This window comes from Callithrix jacchus, chromosome 20 (assembly GCF_049354715.1).
Source record: "Callithrix jacchus isolate 240 chromosome 20, calJac240_pri, whole genome shotgun sequence".
Lineage (NCBI taxonomy): Eukaryota > Metazoa > Chordata > Mammalia > Primates > Cebidae > Callithrix > Callithrix jacchus.
The window spans coordinates 41,463,491-41,479,947 of NC_133521.1; the positions used below are offsets into that span (position 1 = coordinate 41,463,491).

At 48.5% G+C, this 16,457-nt stretch overlaps 1 pseudogene; it reads right to left on the bottom strand.

The window, feature by feature from the left end:
- Nucleotides 1-1,033: 1,033 nt before the first annotated feature.
- Nucleotides 1,034-2,448, bottom strand: LOC100395065 (large ribosomal subunit protein uL13-like; annotated as a pseudogene).
- Nucleotides 2,449-16,457: the final 14,009 nt, after the last annotated feature.

Consider the following 16,457-nt stretch of genomic DNA (forward strand, 5'->3'; position numbering starts at 1 on the left):
AACATCAGACATGTGCCCTCTCACCGTCTGGAGGCCAAAAATCCAAAATCAAGGGGTGGGCAGGGCTCTGTTCCTCGTGGGGCTCTAGCGGGGGAGGGGGTGCCTTTCTTGCCTCTTCCAGGTCCTGGTAGCTCCTAATGGTGCCTGGTGGCCCTGGTGGTTCCCAGCATCCCATGGCTGGCAGCCACCTCGCTCCCATCTCCTCGTCCATCATCGCATGGCCTTCTTCCTTCCACATGTCGGTGTGTCTTCACATTCTGCTTTCCTCTCGGTGTGTCTGCGTCCAAGTTAACATCTTCTTATAAGGACCCCAGTTATTGGATTAAAGCCCACCCAATCCATGATGACCTCATCGTACGTAACTAGTTATTTTCTGCAAAGACCCTAGTTCCAAATAAGGTCACATTCACAGATACCGAGGGTGAGGGTGTCAATATATCTTCTGGGGAGGATGCAAATCAAAGGACAAATCTGTATCTGTTTTGCCAACCCTGTGCCTGGAACCACCAGGCCATGTGTTAGATACAGAGAGAGGCTCCGACTGGCCTCATTCGCCCTTGTCCATCGGAGCAACTCGCTCCTGTCTGCAGCTTATCATAGGCACCATCTGCGCTCTCCCTTTATCCTGGAGTGCTTGTCCCCTCCCAGGCTTCCTTTGTCTGTGTATGGGTTTTGCCATTGTCCTGCAAGCTCTGAACACCCCTTTTCCCCCCAGTTTTCATTAATTCATCGGGACTATCTCATGCCGCCTGGCTTGGCATCTTATAGCCAGCTTTTTAAAAGAAATCAAAACTGGTACACCAAGGGTTGATGTGGTGCAAAGAAATTAAGCCTTTTTTTTCCATAAGCAAGTAAATTGGGAATTAAATTAGGTCCAAAATTCATCTGAGGCTTCTGAGAACTTGTTTGCAGAAAGTAATTGCTCTGGGGCTGGCAACTTGAGTAATCAAAACGAAGCTAAAGAAAAACAGAAAACTGCAAAAAAAGAAGAGGAGGGGAATAAATTTGAACCAACTTCTTTTTTTTCCAACATTTTATTATGAAAAATTTTAAACATTCAACAAAGCTAAAACAATTTCGGCAGTGAACACCTGAATACCACCTAGAGTCAACTACTAACATGTGACTCTGCTTGCTTTCTGCTATCTCTGACTCAGGGATCTGGCATGGCACAGGTCACAAGAGACTGCCAGGAGAGGAGGGCTCCAGGCACCCCCTGAGATGGGCCAATGTCGCCAAAGCAAACTGTCCTCAAAGAACCTGTGTTATCAACATTCAAAACCCTTTAAGAAGCCAGCATTGCCATCAGATTCCTTGTAGAAATATTCATCTTTCCCTGCCAGTCACACCAGCAGCCAAAATTTGTTTCAAGAATTATTGCACCGGCTGGATGTGGTGGCTCATGCCTGTAATCCCAGCATTTTGGGAGGCAGGTGGATTACTTGAGGTCGGGAGTTCAAGACCAGCCTGACCAACATGGTGAAATCCCGTCTCTGCAAAAAAATACAAAAACTAGCCAGGTGTGGTGGTTTGTGCCTGTGTAATTTCATTTACTTGGGAGGCTGAGGTGGGAGAGTCAGTTGAACCCAGGAGGCAGAGGTTGCAGTGAGCCAAGATCGTGGCACTGCACTCCAGTCTGAGCAACAGAGTGAGCCCCTGTCTCAAAAAAAAAAGTCTCAAAAAAATTATGGCACGTTGCTTTTTTGTCAGTTTTCTCCCATGACTAGTGTGGTAAAATTTCGCTACCTACTACGTATCTTTTTTTTCTTTTTTTTTTTTTTGAGGACTTAACAGTCTTTGTCCGGCTCAGACCAGGAGTTCGTGGGTCTTGAGGACCTCTGTGTATTTGTCAGTTTTCTTCTCCACGTTCTTCTCAGCCTGTTTCGTAGCCTCGTGAGCTGTTTCTTCTTCCAGAAGTGGATCTTGGCTTTCTCCTTTCTCTTTTCCTCCAGGGTGGCTGTCACTGCCTGGTACTTCCAGCCAACCTCGTGAGCCAGGCGCCCCAGATAGGCAAACTTCTTTGTAGGGTTCAGACGCACAACCTTGAGGGCGACAGGAATCACCATCCGGTTTTTCTTGTAGGGCGGTGGGATGCCGTCAAACACCTTGAGGCGGTCCAGGGCAGCGTGGCCCCGCTTGATCTTGCGGGGCAGCATGCCTCGCACAGTCCACCGGAAGATGCGGCCGGGGGCCGGAAGTGGTGGGGTGCCCGGAAGTGGTGGGATCCCGGAAGTGGTAGGGGCCTCTGGAAGAGTTGGTGTTCACCAGCTTGCAGAGGAAAGCCAGGTAATTCACCTTGTTTCTGTAGAAATTGCCAGAAAGGTTGATGCCTTCGCAGCATACGACCAAGACCTTCCGGCCCAGCAGTACCTGTTTAGCCACGATGGCCGCCAGGCAGCCCAGGAGTTGGCCGTGACTATCCAGCACCAGGACCTGCCCCTCCACCATCTTCGGCAGCTGCCCTGGGAAAGCACGTATCTGTTTATTAAAGTGTGCACTGGGTTTAAATATTCTCGCAACTGCTTACATAAAATAATAATTGAATAAATAGAATGCTTCCATCCTCTGCAGCTACGATTCTGGAAATCGTCTAATGGACTGCACTGGTTTTTCTGGGCTGACCTAGAAACACAGTCATCTTCACAAGTTCTATACCAGCACAGTGCCCGCACAAAGTAGATACTCAGCAGACACTTGACCATTGGATAGATGCATATCCTGGAAAGCTGCGGTTATACAAAAAAAAAAAGAAAGAAAAAAAATGGATCTCCTAGAGTCAGTATCAAAGGTCTGCTGTTGCACTGAGCGGGAGAAAGATGTCAGGTTGCCATCTTGGCTGAAGGCAAGACGCAGGTACTAGCCCCATTTGTTCCCCGAATGCATCTCTCACTCCACTGAATATTCGGCTCCCTGCAAATCCCCTGTGGTGTGATTAAGGAACCAAGGGACAGGGAATTTTGTTCGGGGTATTTACATTCCTTATTGCTTGCTTTCAGCTGCAAGTGACCAGTAATTCTACCACAAGGTACTGAAGCAAGAAACGGCATTTCTTGATACTTGGAAGCAGGAGTTCCGGGTAAATTCAAACATTGCTGAATCCAGCTGTTCAAATTCGTCAGGAATGGCTGCTGCCAGTCAACTCCGCCACCCTGTATGATACCTTTGCCACCAAGGTAAGATTGTAACCGGGTGTCTCAGGTTCTTGGCCTCCCTCCCCAAGGAATGGGGGAAGAGGCCCTGGAGGTGCAGTGGGCTGAGAGAGAGAGAGAGAGAGAGAGAGAGAAGTAGAGACAGCAGCTCCCACGCTGTTGTGGGAGGGGATCCCAGAGAGGGAAATCCCTGCAGGTAAGGTGCAGTGGAGTTTTAACTTTGAAGCTATTCCCGCCCCATTCATGTTCTTGTCCAGCGAGAGGAGTTCTTTCAAACTTCCTCTGGAGTGATTTATCTTTGACTCTGATCCTAGATTGGTTGCTTGGGCCCACAGCAGAGCCCCTCCTTCCTGGGCTTTTGGCGGTCTTTTTAACCAAAGGAGCACACCTGAAATTTTAGCTAGCCCACGCATGGGAAAGTTAGACAAAGAACTCTAGGTTCCCAGATGGGGAGGTGAATGGAGGCATGGCGCTGGGAAGTTCTTGCTTTTGAAACCATGCCCCTTGTGGACCCAGGAAGAGAAGTTAACAGAGTCCCTTAAGATGGCCACAAGCAGTTCCATTTGCATTGAAACCCCTCAGGCCCCAACCCCTGGAGAACAATAGCTTCTCTGGGCCAATGTTCCTGCCAGTGTCCCAAGGTTGCGAATCATAAGTCTGGTTTGGGGTATACGCTTATCTCCACAGAAGCCAGCTGAGAGGAATGGAATAATCTGATTGTCCAGGCCTGGGTCAGCGCCCTACACTGAGACCACACATGGGATTAACCCACTCATCAAAGAACTGGAGTTGAGGATGGGGGAGAGGCAGTTACCTGAGTGGGATCAGGTGCTATTTCCAGGCAAAGTAAATTTAAGCCTTACCAAGGTCCAAATATTCAGGAAGGTGCTCCTAATTTCCAAGTCTTTCCCACTCTCTCTCCCTCTCCAAGCAGCCCTGGGTAGCTTCCCCAATTCCCTGGCAAACTCTGAGCTCCTAGTCTGTCGCAAACATGGAACCCAAAGTTAAGTCTTCTTGTTCACAACTCAGTTTAATTCTCAGCATGAGCCTTTCAGTCAATTCATTTCTCTAAAAAGTTGGAAAACATTTATTAAACACCCAGTGAATGTCAGGAACAATGCCAGGCCCTACACCAATAGTGCTGTAGTCTGTCGACTCATTAGAATCACCTGGAAAGCTCTGACACACAGCAATGCCAGGGCCCACCCACAGCATTCTGGGCAACATGCCCAAAGCATTAGTATTTTTCCAAAGCCCTCTGTCCCCTGGGTGTCCAGCCAGGGCGAGAATCCCTGCGTTAAGAAATAAGCTGCATTATCCTGTAGGTAATGGAGCGCCATCTTGGGAGTTAAACGTTGAGCTGCCAGGTGTGCCTTCTAGAAAGAGCCCAGAGGAGATACTAAAGCACTGGGGTTGGAGTGAAGGAGGTCTGATTGGAACCTACAGCTCTAACAGCAGAGCGGACACGTAATTTGCCGGGCCCAGTGCAAAATGGAAATGCATGATTGGTTGGTTTGCTTTCTTATTTGTTTGTCTGTCTGTTTATTTTGAGACCAAGTCTCACTCTGTAGCCCAGGCTAGAGTGCAGTGGCGCAGTCGTGCAACCTCAGCCTCCTGGGTTCAAACGATTCTCCTGCCTCAGCCTCCCGAGTAGCTGGGAATTACAGGCACCTGCCACCATGCCCAGCTAATTTTTGTAGTTTTAGTAGAGATGGGTGTTTTACCATGCTGGCCAGGCTGGTCTCAATTTCCTGACCTTGTGATCTGCCTGCTTCGGCCTCCCAAAGTGCTGCGATTACAGGCAGGAGCCACTACACCTGGCCAAGAAATGCAAGGTATTGTGTTCAAAAACTATTAAGAATTTCAAGATGTCAACAGCAGAGCATTAAACTGAGCACAGGGCCCTGTGCCTAGGTCACAGGCACTTGAAGCCAGCCCTACTTTCCAGCTTCACTGCTCATGATCTTGGGAAAGTCATCTGACCACCGCAAGCCTCCTGACTCTCATTTCTGAGGAGGAGATAGCAGTAATTATCTCCAAGTTTGTGTGCAGATTGCAGTAAGATTATGAACATGCCATGCTTAGGGTGGAGCTTTAACACTCATTTATTGGGTGAAAGGAAAAATGGAGAAGAGAGGATGGGAAGTACATTGACTGTTCAATGTGAGTGGAAGCCCCATCTCCACCCGGAAACAGAGCAAAAGCCGGGATGAAGGCTACCCACATGGTACTCTGTCCTGCCCTGCTCAAGAGCGGCGCCCAGACCTCCATCAGCGGCCAGCAGAGGACAGCGTTGTGTAAGTAAAGCCCCAGAATTCGGGCAAGTCCCCAAACCCAGAGGACAACTTTGCTAGAAGGTCTGGCAGGAAGCCTGCATAATTTACTCCTAATTCTCAAAACTAAAGCAAACAATGCCCCAAGAAATGATACTAAGAGGCACATGACCTGCATGCAAATAAAGAGGCAGCATGAAGTAATCGCTTTTGGGGGCGGTATAAATTCCCACTCACCCCTGCCCCGCTCCCAGGATGAGAAGCTTCAGACCCCTGAGAGGTTTTCCCAAGGCTGGAAAGAAGGATGTTTCATAGGCACTTTCCTGTGCCGTATTTCATTCAATTTTCCCAATAACCTGAAAGGTGGACATTTTGTAGATATTCTTCCATTTCTCAACAGAAGAGTAAATAATGCTCCGCGAGCAGTTTCTGAGATGTGCTGGCCTCCCTTCCACCCCAGGACCTTTGCCTGTGCCTTGCTTTTGGCGGAAATGCCATCCTCCCACCACACCGCTCCCTCACTTGGCGAACACCGCCAGGTATGTCCATCTCCATTCAGACATCAGGTCCTCAGAGAGCTCTGCTCAAATCCTGCACACCTGGCCTGGTGCTCTGGTTTCTTCTTTCATACCACGTTGTTCTTTTCAGAGCTTCTATCATCGTGGTATGTGTATCTGTGTGACTCTTTGTCTTTCTCTCTCTCTAGCCTATAAGCACCAAGAAGGCTTAAACTGTTTGTTTTGCTCATCAATGACTCCTTCATATCCTGAATATTGCCTGGCACACCCTCCCAATATGTATTTGTTGAATGAATAAATGAACTTTCCCAAGGTCGCACAGCTGGTGAGAGGCAGAACTGACATTCCACCCAGATCCTCTGACCGGCTAATCAGTCCACATCCCATTTTTATCTTGCTGCCAAATATGAGCAAATGTTGAAAATTGGGGGTTTTATTTTTTCAGTCCTCCCGCCCAAAGAGGCCTTGGGGATTTATATACCAACACCTGTCAGTCACGGTTGGGGACTCCTGGAGTGGAGAAGGGGTGGTGCTAATTCCCTGGAATGGGCGATAGTGTGAATTCCAGCAGCAGCAGAAAGCTCTTGAGCAAAGAAGCACAGCTGCTGGTGGTCAGATATCAGGGCAGAGTTTACAGAAGTGATAAAGGCAGGGGACATGGGAAGGTTACCCCCCCAAAAAAGAACTGTGTGGAAGTCCTAACCTCTGCTGTCTGTGAACGTGATCTTATTTGGAAACAGGTTCCTTGCAGATGTAATCAAGTAGAGATTAGGCCATACTGAATTAGGGTGTGCACTAAATCTAATGGCTAGGGTCCTCTAAGAAGGTAATTTTCAAAGATAGGAAACACCCAGGGAGAAGGCCACGTGATGATGGAGGCAGAGCATGGAGGGACGCAGCTGAGAGCAAGGGAACATCAAGGATCAAGCATCACCAGGAACCAACAGGAGCTGCGGGGGCAGGAAGAGTCCTCCCAGGAGCATGGATTTGCAAACACCTTAATTTTGGACTTCTCCCCTCCAGAACTGTGAGAGAGTAAATGTCTGCTGTTTAAGCCCCTCAATCTGGGGTATTTTTATTGCAGTGGCCCCAGGAAATGAATGCGGGACCCTACAGTGCCACAACAGTGAACGGGGAGCTTTGTGCCAGTAACTGGGAGTACCACACCGTGCTTGCAGCTTGAAAAACTCAGTACAGCGTCACACAATTTGTAATTGGCAGGCTCCAGCTTTCTGTGCTATTATATCTGCTCCTCGAGGCTATGTAGTAAGTTTCTCTTCTCTTGTTCGATCAGCAATTCCCCCATCCCCAGCTTTGCAGAATGTCCCTTCTCCCAGGGCACTCCTGCCCCATCCATAATGACAGCAGAGGGTGTACAGGGCTGGGAGCCATGCGAGGCAGTCCCAGGATGGCGTTGCTCTCTGAGAAAAACTGCACAAGTCTTTATTTCAGTTTTCCACTGCTGTAAAGAGGCCACAGGGGCCGAGCAATAGGGTCGTTCCCTGAGCCTCGCTGAACGCCCCACTTTCCCAGCTGTGTCTGTGCTCAGGAACCTGCAGCCCTTCTCACTCTCTGACTCACCTCAGGTTCTACTTCATGAAAGCGTACCCTAAAATAGTCCAAGCCAGATCCTCCTTGGAAGATCAGAGAGTAGAGAAGCCAATGGCAAGGCAGAGGGTGGGTGAGTCGGAACAGCTCAAGGGTTTATCATTGAGGGAGAGACCCTCAGAATACTCAGTCCTGGCTAAGACTCAGAACGGAGCTGAGACCTTGGTCTTGAAGATAAGGGAGAGGTCAGAGGATCAGCTGGGTGACAGAGCCACACTTTGAACAGGCTGTCCTCTGGGACTGGAGTGAAGGCCTCTGGGACCTGAGCCATCCTTCACAGACCACTCTCCTCCCAGCTCCTCGGCCCTGTGCCCCGTGAGGGCACAAGCCTGGGAAAGAAGGTGCTCTGCACTTGTCTGTTACAGGATGATAGAGCTGCACCAGGCCCTGGACAGGCACTGGGCCCTGACACCAGCAAAGAAATAGGGGCTCAGCCCTCACTAAAGCGAGGCCACACATAGCAAGCACAGCCCTCCCCTCTGACCTGCTGCGTCAAATTGCGCATCCACATTAGGAATCCCGGTAGATTCTTGTTTATTTTTATTTATTTATTTATTTTTGAGACAGTTTTGCTCTTGTCATCCAGGCTGAATGCAATAGTGCAATCTTACTCCACCTCCTGGGTTCAAGTGATTCTCCTGTCTCAGCCTCTCGAGTGGCTGGGTTTACAGGCATGCACCAGCACACCCAGCTTATTTTGTATTTTTAGTGGAAATGGGGTTTTACCATGTTGGCCAGGCTGGTCTTGAACTCCAGACCACAAGTGGTCTGCCCTCCTCGTCCTCCCAAAGTAATGGGATTACAGGCATGAGCCACCACGTCTGGCCCTTGGTAGATTTTTAGAGACCTTCATCTCTGTGTGATTCTAGAAGCTCTAGGAGGCCAACAGCAGCCTGGGAAGAGGGAGAGCCGCCTCCTAACTAGCCCACAGCCAGAGGCTTAGAGACCCGCTGGGGTGGCTGGTCCTGGATTATAGGGGACTGTGCACAGGGAGGCCAAGGTGCTGGCCAGGCCTGAGTGACCTGCTCCCTGGCCCCCTCCTCCCTCCTGTGGACTACTTGAAAAAGTGGACTGCAAACAAAAGAGGAAGGGGACCCCTTTTGCAGTCCACTTTTTCAAATAGAAAGAAGGCATGCAGGTACATCAGCACTGAAGGATGGCGTCACGGCATCTACCTGCAGGGAGGCAGGGAGAAAGGCGATTTCATTTTATTTTGTACATTGCTTTATTGTTTGCATTTTTTAACAGGCACATGCATTCACAGGTAACCTCTGTAATCAATTTTGTCTTCTGTCTCCTTAATTCCCAACAGGCAGAACAGCCGTGTCCCACGTTTCCCGCCATTTCCCCATGGTGACAGAGCTGCAGGGGTCCTGGGAGAGAGGTGCTCACAAGGTCCCAGAACCACTTCCCAGGGGTCCCAGGATGACAGACAGATTCGTATTCTAATGGTGAGTCTGTCAATTGCATTCTGCCCTATGGCAGCCCGGCCAAGGGGATGGCATGCCAGAGCCAGGCAGGCAATCCAAGTCATGGTCATCAGGCTCAATAGCAGGCAGCGTGCTGATTGCATTCGTGTGCCAGGTCCTGGCTCCCCTGTTGTGTGAACAGGAGCACAGTGGGCGGAGCGTCAGCCACACACTCTTGCCGGGGGCGTGGTCTTGTGACTTAGTTGGGCCAAAGGGATGTGAGCAGAGATGACAGAGCCCACCCAATCCTGAGTCCCTGCCTGAGGCACTGTAGCCAAACATCCCAGCCACGAGCACATGGTAGGGCTGAGGGGCTGTGCCCAGCCAGTGCTGCTTGTTGGGGGTGCCTCCATTTCATGTGTGGTCGTTTTAGGAACAGGACATCATCACAGCAAAAGCCTGACTCCATACAGCTGAGAAGTCACCTTGGCTAATGGAAAAGCTGAACTAGGGCTGTCTCCCATGTGACGGTGGCAAAAAGCCATGTGACTTATTCGGGTCACATGACAGCCCCCATAACTCTGATCTGAAGGTGGCTACGTGGCCAAGCCAGGCCCAGCAGAGTGCTGTGCCCGGTGTCGGCAGCAGGGCATGTTTCTTTCTCTAAATCATGGCTGTAGGAGGTGGCAGCCTGGGCGCCCCACTGCAGGGTGGAGTCTGTGGAATATCCGAGAAGAAACCACTTTACTCATTAGGTGTAAATGGCCCAGCGCTGGGGCCTACACGTTTCTTAGGACCTGAACACTTACTAGAGACCTTTGTGGGGAAGGAGATGGTATTGATAACAAACTGAAATTCCGAAGCCCGACACGTTTGAATCAGTATCTACAAAAGATACCATTATGCCAGCGTCATTAACAGGTGTATCTAGCATGCATAGAATGTTGTGTTTGTGAGTAAGTTGTAGGTTTCATTTTCTTGTGTCACAGAAATTCCCGAGTGTGTGGGATAACTGCCGAGGACTCATAGCCAACAGTAGAGGGAGTAACTTGCTGTGGAAGGCCTCGGGGAGGAAGGCTTCAGTAGCGGGTAGCAGAGACCCCCTTGACGCTGGGTCACACCAGCAGGGAGGCGTTTTCCTCACAAAGCCAGACGTCTGAAGGGGAGACATCACTCAGGTGGATTTAGCTGGAGACAGCCACATATCCGTTTCTGAACCAAATACTGGTAAAGACAATGAGACTGAGATTTTTATGTAACAAAATGCTCTGTACCCAGTGTCATCCTAAGCACCTGACAGTGTGAATTCAGTCCTCTTACAGCCTATGAAATGTCTGTAATTATCATCCACACTCTTTACAGCCGAGGAAACTATGGCCCAGAGAGGTGGGGTTACTTGCTTGAGGTTGCACAGCATGTAAATAGGCTATGAGTTTAACCCAAGCTGTGTGACTCCAGTATTTACATTAATGCACGCCTCATCCTTGTCTCTTGAAGCCGGTGGAGGAGACAGGCGCATCCTAGAGGCAGGGGTTGGAGCAGCTTCTCCTGAGGGGTAGACTGCTTTGAGCATGGGGAGACTGCAGAGTGACACTGGAGTTCCTTTAGGAAGAACAGGGATAGGTGCTGAGCGGGTCCCAGCACTGCCCTCTCCTCTCCAGCAGGTCCCAGCACTGCTCTCCTCTCTCCAGCAGGTCCCAGCACTGCCCTCCCCTCTCCAGCAGGTCCCAGCACTGCCCTCCTCTCTCCAGCAGGTCCCAGCACTGCCCTCCTCTCTCCAGCAGGTCCCAGCACTGCCCTCCTCTCTCCAGCAGGTCCCAGCACTGCCCTCCTCTCTCCAGCAGGTCCCAGCACTGCCCTCCTCTCTCCAGCCCTCCCTCCTCCCCTTCTGCTCTTACTCTTCTCCCTTTGCTGCCTCCCTGGGGAGGGGCTTGCATAAACTGGGAAACCAAATCCAGTAACTGCCCCTCTCCCACCTGTGACCCTCATCATCCAGTCTGCCTTGACCTTCGTTTTCCACTTCCCACACTTCGATTCGCATAATAAAATGACTTTTGCAATGTCAGCCATAAATAGATTATGAGAAGAAAATCTTTTGTTTAAACAGAAATTCTAATTTTCTGAAAGCTGGTGAATAAACACTCTGGAATGCATTAGCGATCAGCAAATCTTGTTTGCTTAAAATCACGCTTCCATTTCTTTATATAAGCTGAAAATACTAGTTCTAATGTCCTTGCCAGAAGTTTCTTTGTATCAGAGAATTGGTCTTACCATTTCTATCTGAGTAGCTCAGAAGGTACTAAAAGTCCCTGGCTAGGTGAGAGGATGCCTCTAACAGAACCAGGTGAGAAAAAGGCTCGCTCAGTGGTGCTGGGGCTCTTCTTTCTATGCAGTGGCACAATCCCTTCCCAGAAAAGCACTTTTGAAGGTAAGAATGAGTTATAAATTACCTTTACCAATGAGAAGAGATGCCCATGGCCTGGATCCAGGACGACTGAGCCCCGGGGTTAGAAGAATCCCCTGGGATTGCGTAGTTTTTGCTGCCATCGAAGCAGAATCTCTTCAGCATTTCTCACCAGTGGCTCCAATGTCTGCCTGATCCACAGGCCAAGGAGGGCCTTCAGGATGCTTGAGTCAGCATCACAGATGCCACCACACCCAGTCTAAGCAAAATAGGGTCTCTTGCAAGCAAAAGCAGCGTCCCAGTTGCCTCTGCTTTGTAACACAGCACCCAGAACTGGGCAGCATCAACAACCCTTGATCCCTCCAGTGCAGGTCAGGACTCAACTCTTGAGGTGAGGCTTGGACACTGGACCAAATGAGGGCTAGCTAAACAGGGACTGGGCAGAAGCACCTTTTTATAAGACACACCTACTAGTGTTTCGTGTCAGTTTACTATAGCCATGGCAACACCCAGAAGTAACTGCCCCTTTCCATGGCAATGACCTGGTGACCCAGAAGTTACCCTTTTTCTTAAGATTTCTGCATAATCCTTCCTTTAGTTTGCATGTAATTAAAAGTGAGTGTATTAGTTCCTTTTCATACCGCTGATAAAGCCATACACAGACTGGGCAATTGACAAAAGAAAGAGGTTTAATTGGACTTACAGTTCCCTGTGGCTGGGGAAGCCTCACAATCACAGTGGAAGGCAAGGAAGAGCAGGTCACATCTTACATGGATGGCAGGAGGCAAAGAGAGCTTGTGCAGGAAAACTCACACTTATAATAACTGTAAATCTAGTGAGACTTACTATCATGAGAACAACATAGGAAACACCTGCCCCCTTGATTCAGTTACCTCCCACCAGATCCCTCCCACAACACGTGGGAATTCAAGGTAAGATTTGGGTGGGGAAACAGCCCGACCATATCCATGGGTATCAATGTGACTGCAGACCTGCCCCTGAGCTGCTACTCTCGGCGCCCTGCTCTGGAGGACCAGCCACAGAGCTATGACCCTGATGCCTCAGTAAGGCTGTTTTCTTCCACCACCAGCTCACTCATATTCTTTCCTGAGTGAAACCCTCCGAGGCTAAGCCCCAGTTTGGGACTGCCTGCCCTGCATTGGGAGATTTGTGTAGGGCAAAGCAGAAAGGGCATGTCCCTACTCCAGGGCTGGAAGGCTGCAGACCCCACCTCTAGTGTGACCAGTAGTTGATCCTAGTGGTTGGCTGGGACCTGAGCTTGGGCTATCAATAGGAATGCTACATGCAGCTGCTGCGCATTTCCCAGGCCTCCATGAGAAGATGTCTTGCAGGTCTCTGACTGCAGGGAGTGTAACAGCCCACAGCCCCACCTGCTGAATCCTGAAATCCACTCGCCACGTTTGCAGCAAGAACGTGCTTGCCATAAGCTGCTCCCAGCCAGTGACTGAGCATGGAAGAAACATTGAGCCAGGCCCCTTCCTGGGGGATGCAGGACTCCTCTGATGGGGGACCCTGACTCATAGACTCCCTGACAGCTCTGCCCTGACAGTCTTCCTGAAGACTGCACTGCAAGAGGAATATAACTCCCTCCTGCTTAGATGTGGGCTGCATGCCGTGACTTTCTTCCAGAGAGGGGACAAAAGAGGAACTTGATTGATTGATTTTTGAGACAGGGACTTGTTCTGTCACCCAGGCTGGAGTGCACTGGCATGATCATGCCTCACTAGCTTCACCTCCCATGCCCAAGTGATCCTCCTGCCTCACCCTCCTGAGTAGCCAGGACTGCAGATGCGTACCACCAAGCCTGGCTAATTTTTTATCTTTGTAGAGACAAGGTCTCACTATGTTGCCCAGTCTGCTCTCCATCTACTGGCCTCAAGAAGTCCTCCTGCTATGGCCTCCAAATGGTCTAACAATACAGGTGTGAGTCACAGCTCCAGGCCTACAAGGGTGACTTTGAAGTGGAATAACATGACAAACATGACCCTGGCCAGGTAAACCAGGTCAACATGAGTAATGACATTCTGTTCATTGCGGGCACTCTTGTTAGAATGTGATAAGAAGGACATGTTACCTCTGTTAAGTCTTTGTCCCCAAAACTCACAATCCCAGTTTTGTAAGGAAAATCAAACAAATCCCAATAAAGTAACATTCTACAAAATAACCAGTATGCCTCAAAACTGTCAAGGTCATCAAAAACAAGGAAATTCTTTGAAACTGTGGTAAGGTGATATGTTTGGCTCTGTGACCCCACCCAAATCTCATCTCAAATTGTGACCCCACTGTGTCACGGGGAACCTGGTGGGAGGTGACTGGATCATGGGCGCAGCTTCCCTTTGTTCTTCTCCTGATAGGGAAGGAGTTCTCAGGAGGTCAGATACTTTAAAGGTGGCAGTTTCCCCTGGGCTCTGTCTCTCCTGCCGCCACGTGAAGAAGGTACTTGCTTCCCCTTCTGCCATGATTGTAAGTTTCCTGAGGCCTCCCTAGCCACGAGGAAGTATGAATCAGTTAAACCTCTTTCCTTTATAATTTACCGAGTCTCAGGCAGTTCTTTATAGCAGTGTGGAAACGGACTCATATGTAAGGGTTATGAGAAAATACAGGGTGTTTTGAGAACCTATGAAAGGGAAGCTTCCCATGTCTCAGAGGAAGGGAGCATAGGAAAATTTTACTGGGGAGCTGAAAGAGTAGTATGGACAAAGACGGTGGAAAGAAGGTTGAAGCAAAGCGACGCTGTTATTATTGTTGTTGTGGTTTCAACACTTGCTGTAGTCTGTGGAACAAAATGATCGTTTTGTGTGCAGGCTCTTGGAACAACCACCTTCAGAGCTTCCAGCAACTCAGGGAAGACCTCTGTGCTGGAGCCCAGACAAGAGGAGGATGCTTTAAGGAAAAGCTAGAGCGCTGTGACAGATGACAAAGGACCTTATTAAGACCTTTATTCTAAAAGACTCAGGAAGCCATTGAGTGAGAGGTTTTTAAGCGGAGACATAACTTACTAAGATCTGTGGGTTTATATCCCACTCTGTGGTTCATTTGCTTGTTCCACACCAGCCACTGCAAGGGACATGGGGCTGCCCTAACCGGCTTAGAGTAGCCAAAATCTGTCCCAGGGTTGGAGAAGGGGTCACTTTCCCTTGAGTCATTGGGTGTTTTTATCAAGTAGGACTTGGGTGTTGGTTGCCGGAAGGTGTACCAAACCCCAGACCTAGAGGGGATTCCCAAAGACCCATTGGAAGCCTCTGCAGGGCTCCAGAAGACATCACTGAGGTGCCGTGGACTAGCAGTAGACATTGGGAGGACTGGATTAACTGATAGGCATTCGATAGGTAGAATCAATAGATTTTTTTTTTTATGGATTGCCTAGCTTGGTACAAGAAATTAAGGCTTTATATGGATGTACTACACGGTTGTTTTCCTAAATTCAGTTTACTAATAATCACATCTCCAAACACCACAGAAAATATCATTCTACTATAAATGTGAGTCTTCAGACAGGGGTGTCAGCATTCCCTGTTAGTAACGTAATATGAAATTCCATAAGAAGAAGAACCTAGTAACTTACCAAGGATATTTTCTACCCTCACCCACGACTTCACTACGTGTTCTAGTCTGAGCATTTAGAAACGTTTCCACCCAATTTGGAGTAATATTTGATGAGAGAAAAAAAAGACATTGTATTCATCAATTTTATGTGTAATGAAATTATGCCACTTACGACATCGATGTGATTAAATATAAAATACAAAGTCTAGGTATAAAGTAAAGCATAATGGCTTTTATTTAACCTGCTCCAGTCGAAAGCCCAGTTCAGATTTCCTGTGGTTTCTCGTCTGCATTTCCTGCTGAGTCATTCTTTCCATAAACAACTTGTGAAATGACAAAGCAGACATTTGTTTATCACTGTGGGTATTGACATCTTTTCTTGTAGAGAGCATTATCACGCTTATTTTGCTCAGAAGTAAGGTGCCCTGCCTATTTGTATTATTACCCCCAAAGTAACTCTGTAATGAATAAGCCCTCGACAAATCATGGATCCGCTGTTCATCTATGCTCTTACTCTGATAGGAGCCTCGTAAGTTCTTTGAAATTGCTCTGGCCGGGCGCGGTGGCTCACACCTGTAATCCCAGCACTTTGGGAGGCTGAGGTGGGCAGATAACGAGGTCAAGAGATCGAGACCATCCTGGCCATGGCGGAATCCCGTCTCTACTAAAAATACCAAAAAAAATTAGCCAGGCGTGGTAGCACGCGCCTGTGGTCCCAGCTACTCTAGAGGCTGAGGCGGAAGAATCACTTGAACCCAGGAGGCGGAGGTTGCAGTGAGCCAAGATTGCGCCACTGCACTCCAGCCTGGTGACAGAGCAAGGCTCAGTCTCAAAAAGAAAATGCTCTGTGCTGCTACTTGGATACCCTTTGGAGTCATACATTCCATTGTAAACCTTAAACTTCATTTGGAAACAGTTTAACCCTCAATCTATCCACAAACTTCAAAAAAAAAAAACTGGGCAATGTCCTGAAGGAAATTACTACTGAAATACGAGTGATGTCTCATAAATGTGGCCACTTGAAAACTGGTAAGGACTGCTCTGGAAATTAGGACGATTCAAATTCAAAGTAACCCAACAGTGACAAAATGGGGTTTTTGTTGTTTTCATTGTTATGTTGTTGGTTTGTGGGGTTTTTTTTGTTTGTTTTTTGTTGTTGTTTTTGCCTTTCAGATTGTTAATGATTTGCAAAGGGGTGGATACTCTCATAATATGCTGATAAGATGTGAATTGGTTCACCCTTATTGGAAGGTGTCATAGCAATAGCTACTAAAATGTTTAGAATGCACATACCATTTGTTGAAATAATCTTGCTTGTAGATTATAGAAATACTTCTCCATGTGCCTAGAAGCAGTAACTGAGGTGCCCTTGGTAGCAGTGGTTGCAATAGGGTGAAATTATAAACAACCTACAATCCATTGAGATTTAAATGAATATTGGTGTATATCTGTTCAAAAAGAATGAGCTAGACCTATCAGACTGATGACTGTTATCAAGATATGCTGTTAAGGAAAAATACGCTATGTGC